This window comes from Montipora capricornis, chromosome 4 (assembly GCF_036669925.1).
Source record: "Montipora capricornis isolate CH-2021 chromosome 4, ASM3666992v2, whole genome shotgun sequence".
NCBI classification, from domain to species: Eukaryota; Metazoa; Cnidaria; class Anthozoa; order Scleractinia; family Acroporidae; genus Montipora; species Montipora capricornis.
Window position 1 is genome coordinate 46,140,491 of NC_090886.1, and position 18,220 is coordinate 46,158,710.

General features: G+C 39.3%; 1 pseudogene; it reads left to right on the forward strand.

Moving 5' to 3' along the window:
- Positions 1-16,960, forward strand: part of LOC138047123 (heterogeneous nuclear ribonucleoprotein L-like) — a 40,487-nt pseudogene extending 23,527 nt beyond the window's left edge.
- The last annotated feature ends 1,260 nt before the right edge of the window (positions 16,961-18,220 follow it).

Sequence of the window (18,220 nt, forward strand, 5' to 3'; positions counted from 1 at the left end):
GAACTGACTTCCGGTTTGAGAAAAAGCTAAATTTCTGGCCGTCTTTAAATTGAATTAAGTTTTTTTATTTTGCACTTTTCACCCCCCCCCCAGAGTATAGCTAAGTATTGATTTTTTTCAAATCATCTTTTTTGAAAAATGTTATAGGTATTTCAGTATCGTTTATCTCTCTCTAAAAAGAACATTTTTCAAAGTCACAAAGAAAACCATGCTTGTCTAGATGCAAAAACCAATACAAATTATAAAACCACTGATTAAATACTCAAATTGTGTAGCATGTAGACAAATTTTAGAGTTTTCTTTTATTGGTCACGGGACCATGGGTGTGGCACGAAGACGTCATATTTATGGTCATTGGTTTACAAAAGTTGGAAACTGACCAAAATAATGCCAAATTCTCCGAAATTACTGAACTATTACATCCTTAGCAACGCACCCTAAAAAACACGTCAGTAGGTCCTAAGGGTAAAGTTTTTTTGTCATTGAAATTGTGACAATAACATTAACACAGAAAAACTGTTCCATTCACAAAAAGGGTAATGAATAGAAATTCGTTACCACCTTTTAAATTCTATTGTCACTGTTTTTATCAGCAAGTTGAACCAACAGTGTCATGTACCTTTGGTTGTAACAGGAAATGATTCAAGTGAATCCCCTCTTTCAAGTTCACCACCAGACAGTGTGTTATTAAATGGAAAAATGAGTAAGTGTTTATTAAAAACTTGTGGTTTTTAATATTGATTAAGACCAAAGATACCTTTTACCCAATCACGACAGATTTAGAAGAAGTGCAGTGTGTAGGAGTTATTAATCAAGTTTTTATTTCCTTCTTTGTACATGTACACATAATTTATGTAGTGGTTAAAGGGGTAAACAACATAACAAAGTCACACAAAATCAATTGCTGCCACTCTTCATTCATGGATGGACTTGTGCCAGTACACGACAACGTAACACAATCTGATTGGCTGAGAATGTGGTGCCAGATTATTTAAGGAAGTTACTATGCATATAACCAAACCATGTTTGAAATTGTATTTGTCGTTCTTGAAAATGGATTTTATTCATACAGTTTTTGGGTTCCAAAGTTGAAATAAGTAAAGTAAAAAAATGTGCTGAATTGCAAACCAAACAATCAATAGAGTAAAGTTGAAGGATTTTTCAGTGACTGAATGTTTAATCAATTGCAGGTTTGAATGGATCAGCGCTTTCAATTTCCAATGAAGCCATAGCAAGGGCAGCACAGTTTCCTACTGTTCAGAGTAAGATTTTCCTTTTTGCTTGTTTTACTCGCTCACTTGCAATCAGTGAATGGCATTTCGTCACAATTCACATGAAAGAACTATTCTAATTAATATTAATTTTGTTGTATCTGTGTTTTTCCAGGTATCCTGGCAAAAGTGGCTTCTCTCCACAGCACTCCACCACCAAAGAGTCCTACTTCAGGTATGAATGAGTTATGGATAATGAACATCTTGACTACACGTAGCTCTTTACATTGCAAATTTATTAACTAGCTATGAGAATGATCAATTATTGGAAAGGAGAAGTACAGTATACCTTAAATTTTAACAGCCCATTTGGGAGAGCTGAACAGTAATTAAATAAAAGACTGTAAGAAGATTTTTTAGGGCTTTGATCCAAAAGTAAGGCTGTTCTTGGATTTCTATTAAAAGCCTCAAGCCTAAAAGAACCATGTGTAAAAGGACAAAGGATATTAATGATCATGATTGATAGACTGCCTTAAAACACTCACTTTACTAATTTCTTGTTTTAAGAGCTACATTTGTATTGATTGGTGATGCAGACAGAAGGTGTCTGTTACATTTCGCAGAAACCATTCACTTTCAGAGTCTAGTATCTGATACTTGTATGATAAATAAAGTGGCATGGAGTGAATTGAATGTTTTTTTTACCTTAACAGGCAGTACATCACCAGTGGAGAATGTTGTCAAAAAGCTAGGGATACTGGGAAGCTCACCGTATCAGTTGCCACAGAGTGGCATTTTAGGGGCTCTACCTGGCATGACCCAGCAACAGCAACAGCAGCAACAGCTTAATGGCATTGCACATGCATTGAATGCTGGTTAGTTTATTGGTGACTAAATGTAACCCTTTTAACCCCGTTTGAAGAGTAAAATCATCTGCTGTTAGACACAGAAAAATGAACAGGTGTCACTTTTAGGTGGGAATAGGTTAAAGGGGTCAGAGTTTTTGGTTGAACGTAAAGATGTTGTTGATTCTCACACTCTTGAACCCAGATATGTCCAGAAATTCCCCTAATGAGATGCATACCGATTTTAATGACCTTCATGACATGTCCCCTTACTCTTCTCTCCAACTTCAACATCACTTGTGTCTGGACAGATAACTTCTCAAATTCTTATATAGCTGAGTTTTTTGCCCCTGCAGCGCACGCTCTCATTGGTTACTTGGAGGTCACATGACATCAAACAATAAAACTGTTTCCCTCCAAAAGTCTCTGAGCGGGCAACAGTGCAAAATCTATGATGTCAGAGGGTAACACTGCACTGTTACCCGCAAATGTTGACCGACGACCGCCATTGCTGTTGTCGTTGCACGTTTTTCTTTTTGTGCTATATAACAAATCACTTAATGACTGGTTCCTCGGGAAACAAAATCAACTGTTTCCCCCAGGACCAGTCATTTAAGTGTTTAGTGTCCTCCAATTACTGCTCCTCAAGTATCAGGATGAACGGCTGAATTTACTTTAAGCTAAAAAATGACACTGGGAGGCGCGGTGGCCTCATTGTTAGTGCGCTCGACTCCGGATCGAGTGGTCCGGGTTCGGGTCCTGGCCGGCGACGTTGTGTTACCTGTTCTTGGGCAAGACACTTTACTCCCACGGTGCCTCTCTCTACCCAGGTGTATAAATGAGTTAATGCTGGGGGTAACCCTGCGATGGACTGGCATCCCATCCTGGGGGAAGTATAAATACTCCTAGTCGCTTCATGCTACAGAAACCGGAGATAAGTGCCGGCCTGATGGGCCTTCTAGGCTCGTGGCAGACTTTACCTTACCTAAAAATGACACAACCCTAGACACTCAACTTGTCATTAGAAATACAATGTGCTGTAGGAAGCAAAGGCTTAGACACTAAAGGGACACTGTGTCAGAATTGGGCAAGTATCTAATTTTTTTAGGTTAAACAAGTGTAGACTTTATCCTTATTGGATAGCAAAATTTGCTCAGCACTCTTGTACTTTGCTGTTCAGGTGGCACTGGTTGTGTGCTGATGGTCTATGGATTGAATGCTGAAAAGATGAACTGTGAGAGAATATTCAACCTGTTTTGCCTTTATGGTAATGTGGTCAAGGTAATGACAGAATGTTAATAATTTGTGATCCTACTGAATGAATCTTTAGTAGGCCCTAACAGGAGATTTCAGAGTTTGTTAGTTTTTGTGAGTGAGCCTGTTGCATTATTTTGGTGATGGTCATTGGTGATAAAATGTTTTTTATTGTGTAATTGTGAATGTTTTACTTGAATTTCTGAAGAGACTCTTATTTTCTTCAAAAATGAAGCTTTAAGTGAACCCAGTCCCTGAATTAGGACTTTTAAAGGGAACATCTGCTCTTACTACAGAATAAGTTTTAACCCGAAGGAAATTGTTTTTAAAAAAAGTGTCTATATCAGGAAATTGAATTTTAAAATCGCTTAATTTCACTTTCAAATTTCGCGGGTGCCGCCATCTTGAATAATTGTGACGTTTTACGTTCCCTATTGTTCTAACACAAAGAGCTTTTGTCTAATAACAATAGGGCAACCGTAACACGGCACAATTATTCAAGATGGTGGCGCCCACAAAATTTGAATTTGCAAAAATAAGCGATTCTAAAACTTGTTTCTTTGGAATACAAACACTTTGTTTGAAAGTAGTTTAGATTGACTTGACTCTTACTACAGAATAAGTTTTAAACCAAAGGAGGTTATGTTTTTAAAAAATTGTTTATATCAGGAAAAGTGAATTTTAAAATCGCTTAATTTCACTTTCTAATTTCGCGGGTTCCGCCATGTTGAATAATTTTGACGTGTAACGGTTTCCCTGTTGTTCTGACACAAAGAGCTTTTGTCTACTATTTTGTCTAATAACATTAGGGAAACCATAAAACGTCAAAATTATTCAAGATGGCGGCGCCCACGAAATTTGAAAACAAAAATAGGCAATTCGAGAACTTATTTGTTTCGGATACAAACACTTTCTTTGAAAATAGTTTGGATTGACTTGACTGTAACAGTTATTTCCTGTGATTTAAAGTTAGTTTTTGTTGAAGTGGAGGTTCACACTTGTGTTCACACAACTACATTTACATTGTCAAGTATCTTTGCTCCATTAGAGTTGATTAGTGCAGCTGCTGATTAGTGCAAGTTCTTATTTTGTTCCTTGAAGGTAAAGTTCCTCACCAACAAGCTTGGTGCAGCCATGGTTCAGATGTCTGATAAAGTTGCTTCCGAGATGATCATCAGGAATTTGAGTGGTGCAATCTTATTCGATTCGAAAATTAATGTCATGTAAGTCATGTTATTGCTTGTATGTTGTTAATAATAATCGCTTTAAGTCTCAGGTTATTCAGCGCACGAGTGCTCTACTAATTGGGGAGACTACAAATCAACTGAAATCAGAACAAATCAAATCGAATGTTGGTTTTTGAGGAGAGGGGAAAGCCGGAGTACCCGGGGGGAGGACCCCATGGAGCAAAGTAGAGAACCAACAAACTCAACCCGCATATGGCGTCGAAACCGGGAATCAATAGGCCATTTCCGAGTTCTTGTCTGCCTCCTCTTCAAAGGGAGTCGAAGTGCGAAGTTTTTGTGATGTTAATTAGTTCTACTTTACATAAGAATGAGAACTAATTTCATAACAAAAACTTTGCCCTTAGACTCGCCTTGAACAGGAGGAAAACATGAACTCTGAAATGGCCTATTCCCAGGCCACACTGGTGGAAGGCGATTGCCCTCACCACTGCTCCAGCCCTCTTTAGAGTGGTTTTCAATTGAGTGTCGAAAGTAATTAGTGAATTACTTTGGTTTATGATTACTTCACTCAGTGATTGGTTCAAAGTTCTCGCGCCATTTTTTCAACCAATCAGAAGTGAAACCAAAACCAATCGTGGCTCGCGCGTGCACATTTTCCCGCGCTTTGTGTCGGCTACGTGTAATTACTTCGAGTTTTGATTGGTTTACTGGATTGTCTCCGTTCTTTTTGATTGGCCAAAGTAATTACTTTGGTTTTGGTTTTACGACACTCGATTGAAAACTGCTCTAACTACTGAAATAAATTAAAGTTTAAATTTTAAAATCCGAGCTTTTGTCAATCAACAACATCACCAGGAATAAGAAAATTATTCAGCGTGGAGCTTATATACAATTAATTCAGGTTAGTTATGAAGTAATACGTGCAAAAGTGAAGGAACGTAAACTGTTTAAAATACCGTATGAATGAAATGAAGTATGAATGAACCGAGCTGATGATCGAGTGTTGCAGAGACTCGCTCACTATGGTTGTTTCATCCATCTCTGATAATGCTGTTGATCGGCGAAAGTTCCGACTTTAGCTTTATAACTGTTAATTTTTTTACCGTAGTTAAAGGTCTCATTTGAACTTCAACATTATTAATAGACTACACATACGTACAATACAAGTAATGCAGTGCAATACAATACAATCAACTTTATTCAGGTATCAATGTATTTGGCCAATATAAGCCAATTGGAGACACTGAGTAAGGACAATCTTGGACAGACTCGTTGGGGAAATCTGACACACCACTATCAAGTGCTCATTCCCTTATTTGTCTTTGAGATAACCGGTTAAATTTTCCCAACTTTTCCCCCTCGTCCTAATCCATTGTTGCACGTTATTTTGCACCACATTATCAAACATTGGTATAGGGAGACCGATATACTTTGTGAGTATATGTCAAATGTATAGGGGAGACCGATATACTTTGTGAGTATATGTCAAATGATATTTAAGCTGGAATTTTTCCCAAGATTTTTGTCTAAGATTGTAGTCACATCAATAATAAAGCATTAAAAAAGAAAAAATATCTTTATAAGATACAAAATATATTAAAATATGTCAAGTAAATATCCTCAACTAACTCACGAGCAACGTATCTTACAGGAGTTACAATTATTTTGCTTTATCGAGTCTACGATGTTCTTACTTCGTAGGCTACAGATTTGTAGCAAGTCCAATAAGTGTGACATACCGTGGGCGGGGCAATTGCAGATGGTAGCATCAATGCAGTTTTTGTGGTAGTGCACTACTCACTGTCACCGGTCTGTAAGAGTGTAAGTCCGTGGTGCCAATAGGCCCGCAGCACGTGCATAAATCACGAAAATAAACAGGTCTGTAGGAAGCGTGCTTCAGTTTCAACAAAATGAGCCCCAAAATCGTCAAGAATTTGTGACGCTGATGAATAATAAAGCAGCTGCTATTTCCAAAACGATGTAATTACCTGGTGATAAACAACCTCGACTAGGAGTAAATTTTTGACTTTGCAGAAGCAATGGTCAACCTCAAAGAGTTGGGCTACTGTGATCTTTGTTTTAAATTCGCACATTTCTTGTCAATCTTTATAACACTTGAAAAGGAAATAAAACTAAAGTAACAAAAACAAAAACCCAGTGTCTTGACATCATTTTGACACATGTATCTTTTGTTCCGCGAGTAAACATGCAAGTTAACTTGATCACGGCGCCCGCTCAATTCGATGTCACTTTCGATTTTGGGATTTACTTGCGCAGCCAATTTGAAAGTACAATCGAAAAATTGAACGTAGCAAAAATCTCCTAAAATGTTTTTCGCTGATGGTAACTTTTTATATTCTCGGGTCAAAATTTAAGTTTTCATGTCGCAAATTTTGTTGCTGACGTCAAAATATTTTATTCTCGATGGACAATTTCTGAAAACGTCCTTCTGCTCTTCCTAAAAACTGTGTATCAATATTTATTTACTTTTGCATCAATATTTTTTTGCACAAAGCAGGCTAACAAAATCTGTACCTTGCTTAGTTCGCATTTTTGAGGGTTAAAATATAATTTTCGGTCTATATGTTTCTGACAGCAAGTCCTGTATTTTGAGGTCACCCATCCAAATACTAACTCCGCCCGACAAGGATTAAGTTGTGAACTTTTTTCTTAGAAAGCTGTCAGACATTCAGAATTCATTTTTAAACTTACGGTGAAAAAGAAGTAAGGGATCATCATGTCAGTCTCGAAGCCAGTGTTTCTCGATTCCCTTTTATTTTCTCCAAACTTTCTGAGTTTAGTATTTTACTAGTAACCGCATGTCTTGTCAGGGGGCTGTTTACCTAAGACATCTACCATGGCACTTAAATGATATACAGTACCAAAACAATATCGTGCACTACTAGAGCTACATATTACGCAAAGATAACTTGAGTCTCCTGGAACACAAAACGTAGCTCAGATGACAGTTATGGAATAAGTCGCTGTGTTACTGCACTACCACACGTACGCAATGCGTGCCTATTTGTGATGATGTGTAACCACTATAGGTAAGACCGCACAAAATAACTGTTACCTGTTTTTCCTTCAGGTTCTCCAAGCATCCGTTTATAGCAGATTCTTCTGTGATCACTGCTTTACCAGATGGTACACCGTCATCAATGAACTTTGCAGATAACAGAAACAACCGGTTTAAGTAGTAAGTGGAAAAGTAGCCACGTATGAAACAAAAGACATTAGTATATGGCAAGCAATTCTCAGGCTAAATGAAGCACTTTGATCGGCTACCTTTCGGTCGAGATACTACAGTACGGACCATTGGCATGGAAACGGTCGGAAACGGTCCGTTTCCGTATTTTTTCTCCCTATCAGGAAATTCAAGTTGAGCGAGACACTCAGTGTTACAAAAAAGCGGAAGTTAGTTTTGCTTGTAAAAGGTTACCGTTCAAAGTCGAAGATTACAAACATTCACCAAGCGGAGAAGTGTCCGATCGCTCAACGAAACGATGTCTTTCTCGGGATCGTAGTGGGGAATATTCGCCGTCGGTCCGTACAGCCACGACCTTTGGCCAGTATTCCCCAGTACGGCCCTAGCGCTCGGTTAGTAAGAGGATAACCTTTTTACTGGGTTGCCCTATGGGAAACCCAGTCGGGAAATAGGTAGATTTCCGTTTTAGTATTTTTTTCCGTGTCGGTAAAAGTCTTGCCTGTTACTCCCCTGGTGAGTGGTGTCTTTGTGCATAGAGCCTTCTGCGCGTATTTTCTTAGGATCGAGAGGGTAGTGGAACTGCGTAGATTTCTCTGGTGGACACAGTAGAATCATTAACTTAGCCTGCAATGGCGTCGAAAGTCATGCAACGCGAATGGCGTTTTAGTGGATCCTTAAACAAAATATACCCTTATGGAGCTCAATAATAGAAAATCAGTTGGATAAACTAGGCATGAATCTCAAAAGCGACGAGTACTGGACTTCGACAACAATCTATCGCCCGTCGAGACGAAATCAAAGTGAGCAGTATTTACCTGAAGTACATGGTAATTTGACACAATTGAGTTTCTTGTCTTCACGCACGCAATGAAATAGGAAGAGGTTTTCGCCTCTAAGAGCAAATATGTTGTTTGTTTCAATAAAATTTTCGCTGGAAAGGGATTCTGTGGTATTTTCTGCCTTTGTGAATTATAATATCATGTTGTGTATTGAATTTTCGAGCTTAAGGTTGAAATGTGATATGGGAGAAGTTTTTTAGTATTGCTCTGTAAGCAGGAAGGGTTCACAGACCTGTTGGAAGCGTGCTTGAGTTTCAACAAAATGAGCCCCAAAATCAGTGAAAACTTGTGACGCAGATGAATAATAAAGTAGCTGCTATTTCCAAAATGATGGAATTACCTGGTGATAAATAACGTCGTACGCCATAAATAAGAGTTGGGCGATTGTGATCTTTGTTTTGACTTCGCTCATTTCATTGTCAAACTTTATAACACTTGACAGAAAAAGAAACTTACAAAAACCCGGTATCTTGCCATCATTTGACACAGATGCTTCACTGTTTGGCGAGTAAACATGCCGCGGTAACTTAATCACGGCGCCCGCTGAATTCCGGCCATGTCACTTTCGATTTTGCAATTTACTTGAACGTAGCAAAAATCTCCCAAAATGTTGGTCGCTGATCGTAACTTTTTATATTCTATATTCACGGTTCAAAATTAATGTTGTTTCCATGTCGTAAATATTTTATTCTCGATCGACCGTCCGGGAAACTTCCTTCTGCTCTTTCTTATCAATAGTTATTTGCTTTTTCATCAATATTTGTTTTGCATAAAGCAAGCTAACAGGATCTGTACCTTGCTGAGTTCGCATTTGTTAGCGTTAATACTTTAGTAGTATTTTCGGTCAGATGTTTTTGTTTTTTATGAGGGGTTTATTGTTTTGGTCTCCCATCCTAACACTAACCCCGCGAGACAGGGTTAGGGTTAGGGTTTGACTTCAGTGAAGTTTAGTATTACAAAGCTGTCAGATGCTTAGAGGGCACACTTGTCGTGAAAAGAAGTTGTGAGGGAACTTGAAAATTATCAACGTGTCAGCCCAGAAGCCAATGTTTCTCGCTTCTCTTTTATTTGTTATTCTTCAGAGACTGGAATGCTGTATTTCAATACCACACAATTCAGTGCCTTCTGATTTTCTGTAGCACGTACCACAGGCAACCCAGTGTATGCTTCACAGAAGCATCTCGTTTTACCAATAAAGTCGGCAGTTAATCCAGAGACACATGTTGAATTGTGCTTGAAAGAAACCTCCGCTCCGACGAAAGAGATGATTTTAAACCACAAGGAATGATGTTAACATTCCAATTTGTTTGGGAGAGTTTTCAAAGAAAGCCATCGTGGTTAATCGTGACGTGCCGCGGTAGCCCTTTTGTATTACGTGGGATGGCATAGGCAGACCACGTCTAAAAATCGGTTTGAGTTCCTTTTTTCTATTTTTTTTCTTTGTCGTAGTCTCGTATGACAATTAGCCACGTGCTTGTTATATCAAAGATCGGCGTCAGAACAATAGGGCAACCGTAATACGTGGCGTTATTCAAGATAGCAGCTACCGGGAAATTTGCTGGATAGGGAGAATAAGTGCTTCTACGTTTTTTCCTTTTACAGAAAATGAAACCCGAGGAATTGAAAACTTTTGTTTTGCCTTACCAAAACTCGTTCCCAAACATTTCAACTCGAGGCTCAGGGTACGAAATCCATTTTCTGTGGCCAATATGGCCGCCGCCCTAATAAGGCCCATGTCGTTACTTGAACCTAGTATTGGACTTCTAGGCTTCTGGTTATGGGTTCTTGTGCTGAAGTCAATTTATGGTGCTTTGAAAATACTCAACTTGCTTTTTCATTCCAGTTGAGGTTCTCCAGTAACGCTTAAATCTATTTATTTGAACTGGTTTTTTTGGCCCAACAAGTTCTAGACTTTAAATGCCACCTTGGAAAAATTGTAGTTGGCTGTTTACTGTCTTTGTTCTAGTTAACATAACTGTTTTCTGTTTTTCAGTCTACCAGAGGGACAAAGTCTGAAAAATAGTATCCTTTGATTTGACAGAGTTGTTGATCGTGCGTAGTGATAGTAAGACCCATGTAAGAGGGCCCTATTCACATACACAGCCGAGACCCTATTGTAAATTGTCCCGAGAGTGCTTTTCTTCAACATCCTGAAAACGTTTTGAAACAGGTCCTAGGAAATAGTCTTCAGAGACACCTTAAGTTCGGTGGTGGGGAAATAGAACTCCTCTTAGAGATGTTGAGGTTTAATTTTACTAAACTCCTACTCGAACGATCCCGACAAGTCCCCAGGCGCCAGAAACAAAAAAAAAAAGCACATGTGGTATTGTTAAAAAAACGGGCCCCAAAATGCCGCAAAGAAAGCCCTGAAGGGAGATATACACTGTGCACTTTTAAGTTCTACAAATTGTGTTGTTTTTGTCGAAGCCGACAAGTAATGCTGTGCCATTTTCTTTAAAAAGATAATGCCAAACCGTAGAACAAGGAAATGTTGTAGTTCTTAACTGGTTCATAGGATACCAACCACCAACGAGAATGCTTCATTTTTTCAATGCCCCACCCAACTGTACTGTGGAAGCACTCAAAGAGGTGAGCCCGTCTTGCAACGGAGCGCCCCTATATGGATTTTTGTGGTAGTACATATATACTATGTCACCGGGATTGTAAGAGTGAGTGAGTGATTATAAGTCCGTGGTGGCAAATAGGCCCGTAGCTCGTGCATAACTCACGAACATAATCAGGTCTGCTGCAAGCGCGCTGGAGTCTCAACAAAATGAGCGCCAAAATCGGCATGAATTTGTGACGCTAATGGCTGAGGCTCAGAGTGCACGCTCAAACTTGTGATGAAAAAGAAGTTGTAACGGAACTTGAAAATGATCAACGTCAGCCTCGAAGCCAATGTTTCTCGATTCTCTTTCATTTTATTCAATCTTTCTCGGATTTAGTATTTTACTAGTAACCACATGCCTTCTCTCAGGGGGCTGTTTACCTAAGACATCTACCATGGCACTGTAATGATATACGGTACCAAAACAATATCGTCCCATATAAAAACGTGTACTATTAGAACTACATATTAAGCAAAGATAACTTGAATCTCCTGGAAGACAAAACGGAGGTCAGTTGACACGATACAGCGCTGTGTTACTGCACTACCACACGTACGCAATGCGTGCCTGTTTTTACCAAATTGGTATTTATACCAAGCCAGCGTGAATTCTGTCCGAACCAATTAACAATTATTCCATGAGCACACGTTGGATATGAGATGGTATTTAGTCAACGAGGTGCGTAGCACCCAGTTCACTATAACCAGTCTCGTATCCAACAAGAATACCGGTAATTGTTTTATTAAATTCCTTAAACTCCAAAAGTTTGGAAGTACAAAATACGAGCGAAAAAGGCGAGAAAATCCGAGCGAAATCGAAAAAACTTGATGAAGATGCGATGTTGTGTATTGTAATTCCTGGTGGTCGGACAGACGCAGGCTCATCACAAAAACATTTTTTACCTTTTTGCGTACTTCTAAACGTCGGAATTGATCCACACTTTCCACAGAAAATAATTTTTTTCTTTTTTTCTTTATTCAAAGAGAAAATTCGCTTTCCGGCGAAAAAAGATTTAATTTAGCAACGCTCAACGCAATCATTTACCATATAAGGTCAACCTAGTCAGAGCTCGCGAAATGCATTATCCGAGGCTCAAAATTTAATAATAGTATTTATTTTGAGCCAATATTGGTATCTTTGTCTGTTGCAGGTTTTCATTACAGCAGGATCCTTGTCCCCGCTCAAAGGGACGTTCTTTTCTAAAGGTGAGGTCGTCAAGGTAGTTCTTTTTTAAAAGATGTATTTATCATCGATTATCCTAGGTGTTCTCGAGAAAAATCCGAATGTCCCTCTGCACATACATACATGTACATACTTAATTGACCGCTCGTCGTAGGGGCTTTTCAGAGCCAATGAAACACAATTCACGAAACGACGGAACACAACAACAACAACTGTTAAGAAACCCAACTGGCCAGAGGCAAACCAGTCGGTTATTTACAAGTGCAGCTTGGAAGTTGAACCAGGGACTACCAGGAGAAAAAAAACCAGTGTTGGGAACGTGTCTTGAACCCGCGATATGCGAATCTCAAGGCACGCGCCCTAACCACTGGGCCACACTGCCTTCAATAAGTAAAGGCGTATGTAAAAACAAATTCTGCAACATTTAACGTATTTCATACTCTGGATAGCGACTTATCCACCGGATAAAATAATCCAACCTTCGAACAACTGGGGCCTGTTTTCTAAACCATCTGTCTTAAAATTTGTTCCTAAATGTTGCCGCGATTAAAGCCTAGAATGTGGAAGACGCATATTTGAATTGCAGAAAGAAGCATTTAAATGTTGTTGATCATAGCAGTTGCGAACGTTACTTGAGCAGTAACGAAAGGAAAGGGAGACGAATTCGGGATGAAACGGGACTTGAATCCACGTTTTTTGCGTTACCGGTGAAGTGCTCTACCGATAGACCGTATTCGTATTCTCAGTACTGGACTGGAACTAGCTTGCATCGGAGGCTAATGCAGGGGAATAATTCAATATGTTGAAACGTGTTTGCACTTGAAAAGATTCCCACGCATTAGCCTCCATTGCAAGCTACAATCCTGGCCAAAAATAATGGGACAATTTGCTACATATATCTCAAAGTCTTTCTCTGCACCCCCCCCCCCCCCCCGCCCAATGTTGTTACGCTGCTGTGTTTATGTACAGTCCGAAGGATCCCAGCAACTATCAACATTGCGAGGGGGAGGGGGGTTTCTGAAAATGACGATGAGAGCTTGAATAAGGTTATGGCGACTGCTTATAGATGTGTAAAATAAAAATGTACAGTGCCTGAGCCATTTTGTGTTCTGTCCCGTAACGTTTTGGCCAGAATTGTAGTTCCAGTCCAATTCTGAGAATACGAATTCGCTACTTGCACAAACCCATAATACGCCTCTATTACCCCCCAAAATGTTAGCATAACCATTGTTTGCAATTTCTCCTGGGACATGAAAATTTCCCAAGAGAAGTCTAAAACAATGTTTGTGCAAGTAGTGAATATGGTCTATTGAAGTATCAAGGTAACAGACCGTATTCTGGCGGCTAAGTAATTATTCTTTTGTCTTTATGCCAATCATCCTCACTAGCCTCGTTAGCACGAACAAAATCAAAAGAATTTTTGCTCCAAAGTAAGGCTAGTGAGGATGACTGGTTGCCATTTATGAATTCGGTCCATAGGCCATTTTTGAAATATTTAAATATTCAGCTAGTGAGGCAGTGAGGACAAAGACAATAGAAACACGTTGCTATGAATGTGAAAAATATTTGCATATCATCCACTTTCCTTTGTCTTTGTCCTCTAAACTTCCAATATTAAGCTGAACTTGAATGTATCGAAAACGGCCTATTGGAAGTTGCAGTCTCAGACAAAACCTGTTCAGAGAAAGACATTTCTGGTACTCCAATAACTTATCCAAATGTTCCGCTTTAAAGCCGCCCTTTCCTCTAAGCCATGCAAAACTCTAAGCTAAGCCATTCAAAACTCTAGAACTGCAATATGCAATGACCTAGTTTTCTAATAATAACATATTTCTTTCAGCCAATGCAAAGTCATCAGCGGGGTTGCTTGAGATGCCAGATATCCGATCAGCAATGGAGGCACTTACCCTCACCAACCATTTCACCATCAACCCACCAGGTACAAACATCAAGTGCAATTTCTATACCACAGAAATTCGCTTCTGAAGGCAGTTAAGGAAATTTCTTACAGGGAACCTCCACTAAAACAAGAAAAATAACTTAAAAGCACAAAACAAAATGTTTACGATCAAAGTTGTTCTAACTTTTTCCAATGAAAGCCTTTGTATCCGAAATAAAGGAATTCTTTACTTGCACAAATCCCATAATACACCTCTTTTACCCCCCAGAAATTTGCATAGGCATTGTTTTCGATTTCTCTTGGGACAAATTCATGTCGCAAGAAAAATTGCAAACAATGATTATGCAAAATTGGGGGGGCGGGGAGGGGAGGGGGTAGAAGAGTTGTATTATGGGATTTGCACAAGTAGAGAATTTCAAAAACGCTTGTTTTGGTTTTCAAATTTTGTCGGACGCCGACGGTAATTTCCCTGTCGTAAACAAGCGATGCCATTATTGACGGTCGATACCATTCTTAGTAACAAAGCCTTTTTATTCGATTAGCTTTCAATAAATTGATAGGATTAGTTTCATTTAAATACTTTAAAATTTCCAACTTGAAATTGTTGTTCCGGTAGTATAGAGGTTAAGTGCATTTGCTCTTAAGCCATTAAACCGAATTCGACATCTTTCGACCAATTTTTTCTCAGGTTTCCTCTCCTTTTTTTTTAATTCTAAGTGACATACGCTGCTAATCTAGTTCTAGATTAAGTATTTTTTTCCTCAATTGCAAACGACAAATGGCATCGCTTGTTTACGAAAGGGAAAATTGCGACGCCGAGATCTTGAATAAATGTCACGTGTCACGGTTGCCCTACGTTCTTTGTGTGAAACAATACGGGCCACCATAATACGTCACAATTCTCGGTTTTCACATGACGTCACGGAGGCCATGTTGGAGCCCCTAAACAAAGAAACGGCGGCCATGTTGGAGCCCCTACCAAATCCTTCGGGAATTGATTCCATTGCTAGCCAAACGTTTTCTTATGTTGTCGTTGAAAAACATGCCTGTTGATCATGTGACTGAAACCCAACAATAGGGAGCTTAAAAGCACGCGCGTTTTTTAGACGCGGACGGAAACCGGAAGAGAACATTTCGCGTGCCAGATCAGTGGTGTCCCCCAGATTTTTATACTAATCGTCTCTAATGGAGAAAAGATACTAAGCAATGTAAATGTGGTTGTGTCTAGACCAGTTAAAAAGGATAACAGCTCACTTCCGGTTGCCTTCCGCGTCTCAAAAACGCGCACCTTTTGGATTCTAGGACGAGGACGAAAAACGAGTTCGAGATTTGACTACCCGTTTCAACCAAGTCCCTCCCTCAATTGAAAGATTATTCTTAATTATCAATTTGCTCCAAGTGCAGTATTATCGTTTATTTTGGACACTGAAAGCTTGATTGGTATCATGAGAGATAAACATATTTTTTGAAAGCCGAATCCTGGACTCGCAGGACTCGAATCTGGGAACGTTTGAATAAGAACCCCCTTCCACTTAACCACTAGACTGCGAGGGTGTCATTTTTCTAAATGTCAATAATGTTTTCTTCCAAATGTCCGCTGTAAACGTATATTAACACCCGCTAAGAAGCAAGCTTACACAGTGAAAAATGTCGGTTACCAAACTTCACACGTAAGGGACCTTAAGATCTACGACAGCGACGTCGACGAAAACGTCACTCCGAAATACAACTTTACACTGTCTTATGTCTTCCGCGATTATTCTGTCTCGTTCGCGTCCTACAATGCGGTCGAAGTATCCTAAAAATTAATTGGTGACAGTTTATACTTTTTTTAACCAAACGTTTTTTAAACTAAATGCGAGGCTTCAAATCGGTGCCACTTGTGCGAAGGTTCTATGGAAAGTGTTACCACGCGAGCAAGGCTTTTTCAGCGAGTTTCGTGTAAACAAGCAATACACCGATTTGGCTTTCTCAATGTTGTACCCAATTCAAATCTCTCGGGGTTAAGATTCTTTGTGTGTTGAATTTGCATGACAATGAAGCTTTCACATTTAAATGATATATGGAAATACTGGAACAAAACGTTTTATTCCCAAAAGATTTAAATTGGGTACAACATTGAGTTAGCCGAATTGGTCTCAGTATTACATCGTCATTGTACTACACTTTTCTATTTAAGATAGTGCAAGATTTGTCGTGATAGCCCAGGAATTTTGGAGGTTTCAATCTTTCAAAGGCTTGTGATTTACAACCTGTGTTTTGGTGCCCGAATTTTTAAACTTGACTTTGTAGAAACAACTTAAAACATTTCTTTTAGGTGGTGGTTCATACACTCTAAAATTGGCCTTTTCTCCGAGCTCTTCCATATCACCGACAGCTCCAACAGTTGCGCCTGCAGTTGCTGCCGCAGCGGTTGCTGTGAGTAATGGCGTCAACCCATTGGGTCCCATTGGCTCACCAGTGCACCCAAGATTGGTGGCGGGAAGCCCTATCAGCATCGTGACCAATGGAGTCAAAGAACTGAATGGCGACGTCGAAAGAAATGGACTGTCGCCTGAAGATCTCCACACGAGCCCCTAGGGAGACTGGGCAGATCGTGGTCATGACCTATTGCTCAGCTCGTAAATACGTAAATAAATACACAGGGATATGATTTATCAGGTAACAAAAATATTCACACGTTTCAAAAAATTCAACGTAGATGTCCCGTTGCGCTCACATAGTTTATTTCTTCGTTCTTTGGTAAGTTCATCGAGTGGTTTTGCTTGATCTCAGAAAGCAGTGGGACGTATTGAGCTCCGGCGTCGTAATTAACAATTGCCAACCACAGGCGTATCATTTCCTTTTTGTGTGGAATCGTCGAAAATTTAATTGCGGTCGTTGGAAAGAGTGGTTTATCGCACGACATAAATTATCGAATTCAGATTGCATGCTCAAGAATCCCCATTCTCCACTTTCTCAAATCCCATAATACACCTCTTTTACCCCTTCCCTTTCCCCTTCCCCCCCCCCCCCCCAAAAAAAAAAAATTGCACAGGCGGTGTTTTGGATTTCGCTTTGGACATCTTCGGGACCCCGGATAAATTTCACACAATGATAAAGCAAAATTTTGGGAGGTTAAAGATGTGTGTTGTGGAGTTTGAGAAAGCAGAGAATTGGAGTCTTTTATCGTCACTGCTTTCGGTTCAAATGAAATCGCTCGATTTTTCTCTGTTTGGTTTAAGTGTCTGGTTAATTCGTAGCGTTTAAGGTTATTTTTGGGTATGAGCTTCGGGATAGATAACATTGACATTAATGTTAAACGTTTTCAATTGATAGTATATAAATATGACATTCGTCATGAATCATATTAGCAATTTTTTTCAAACTCGAATGTGCATTGAGTATAAAGAGAGCTTTTCAATAAGATAAATGAGGTTTTTTCGTCCCCAAATTATAGATATTCATATTAATTCATAATACATGGAGAGAATTTAGGCTTCGATGTCTCCCGTGAAATTGTCATCTTTAAAAAGAGTTCTTACACCACAAAACTTCTCGCTTATTTTACATTTAACTCAAAAAAACGTTATATATATATATATATATAAATAGAAAATCTATATAAGAAAAATGGTTCTTGTTTTCATGAGCATTACATATCGCACAAGTTTGGTATTTATAACTACATATGTTTTCCGTTTTCGTTTTTCAAACGTGCTACATCTTTCATTGTTTCATACCCTGTGTGGCAAAGGTTAGCTTCCCTCCGTCTTGCGAGAAGGAAAAGAAACTTCTGAATGGATCTCCGCGATGTTCTGTCACACATGCGCGTTGTGACGTCCACTCTTTCGGCCATTGGGCTGGCGTTAAAATTCAAACTGGTCATAGCGGGTTTTAAACTGGTTAAGAGTTCAAGTATTCGTCCAAAGTTCTGGACGTCATCGAGGATATCCGTGCAAACGTTTCCTTTTCTTGTCGCTAGAGGGAAATACCAAACAGGGTA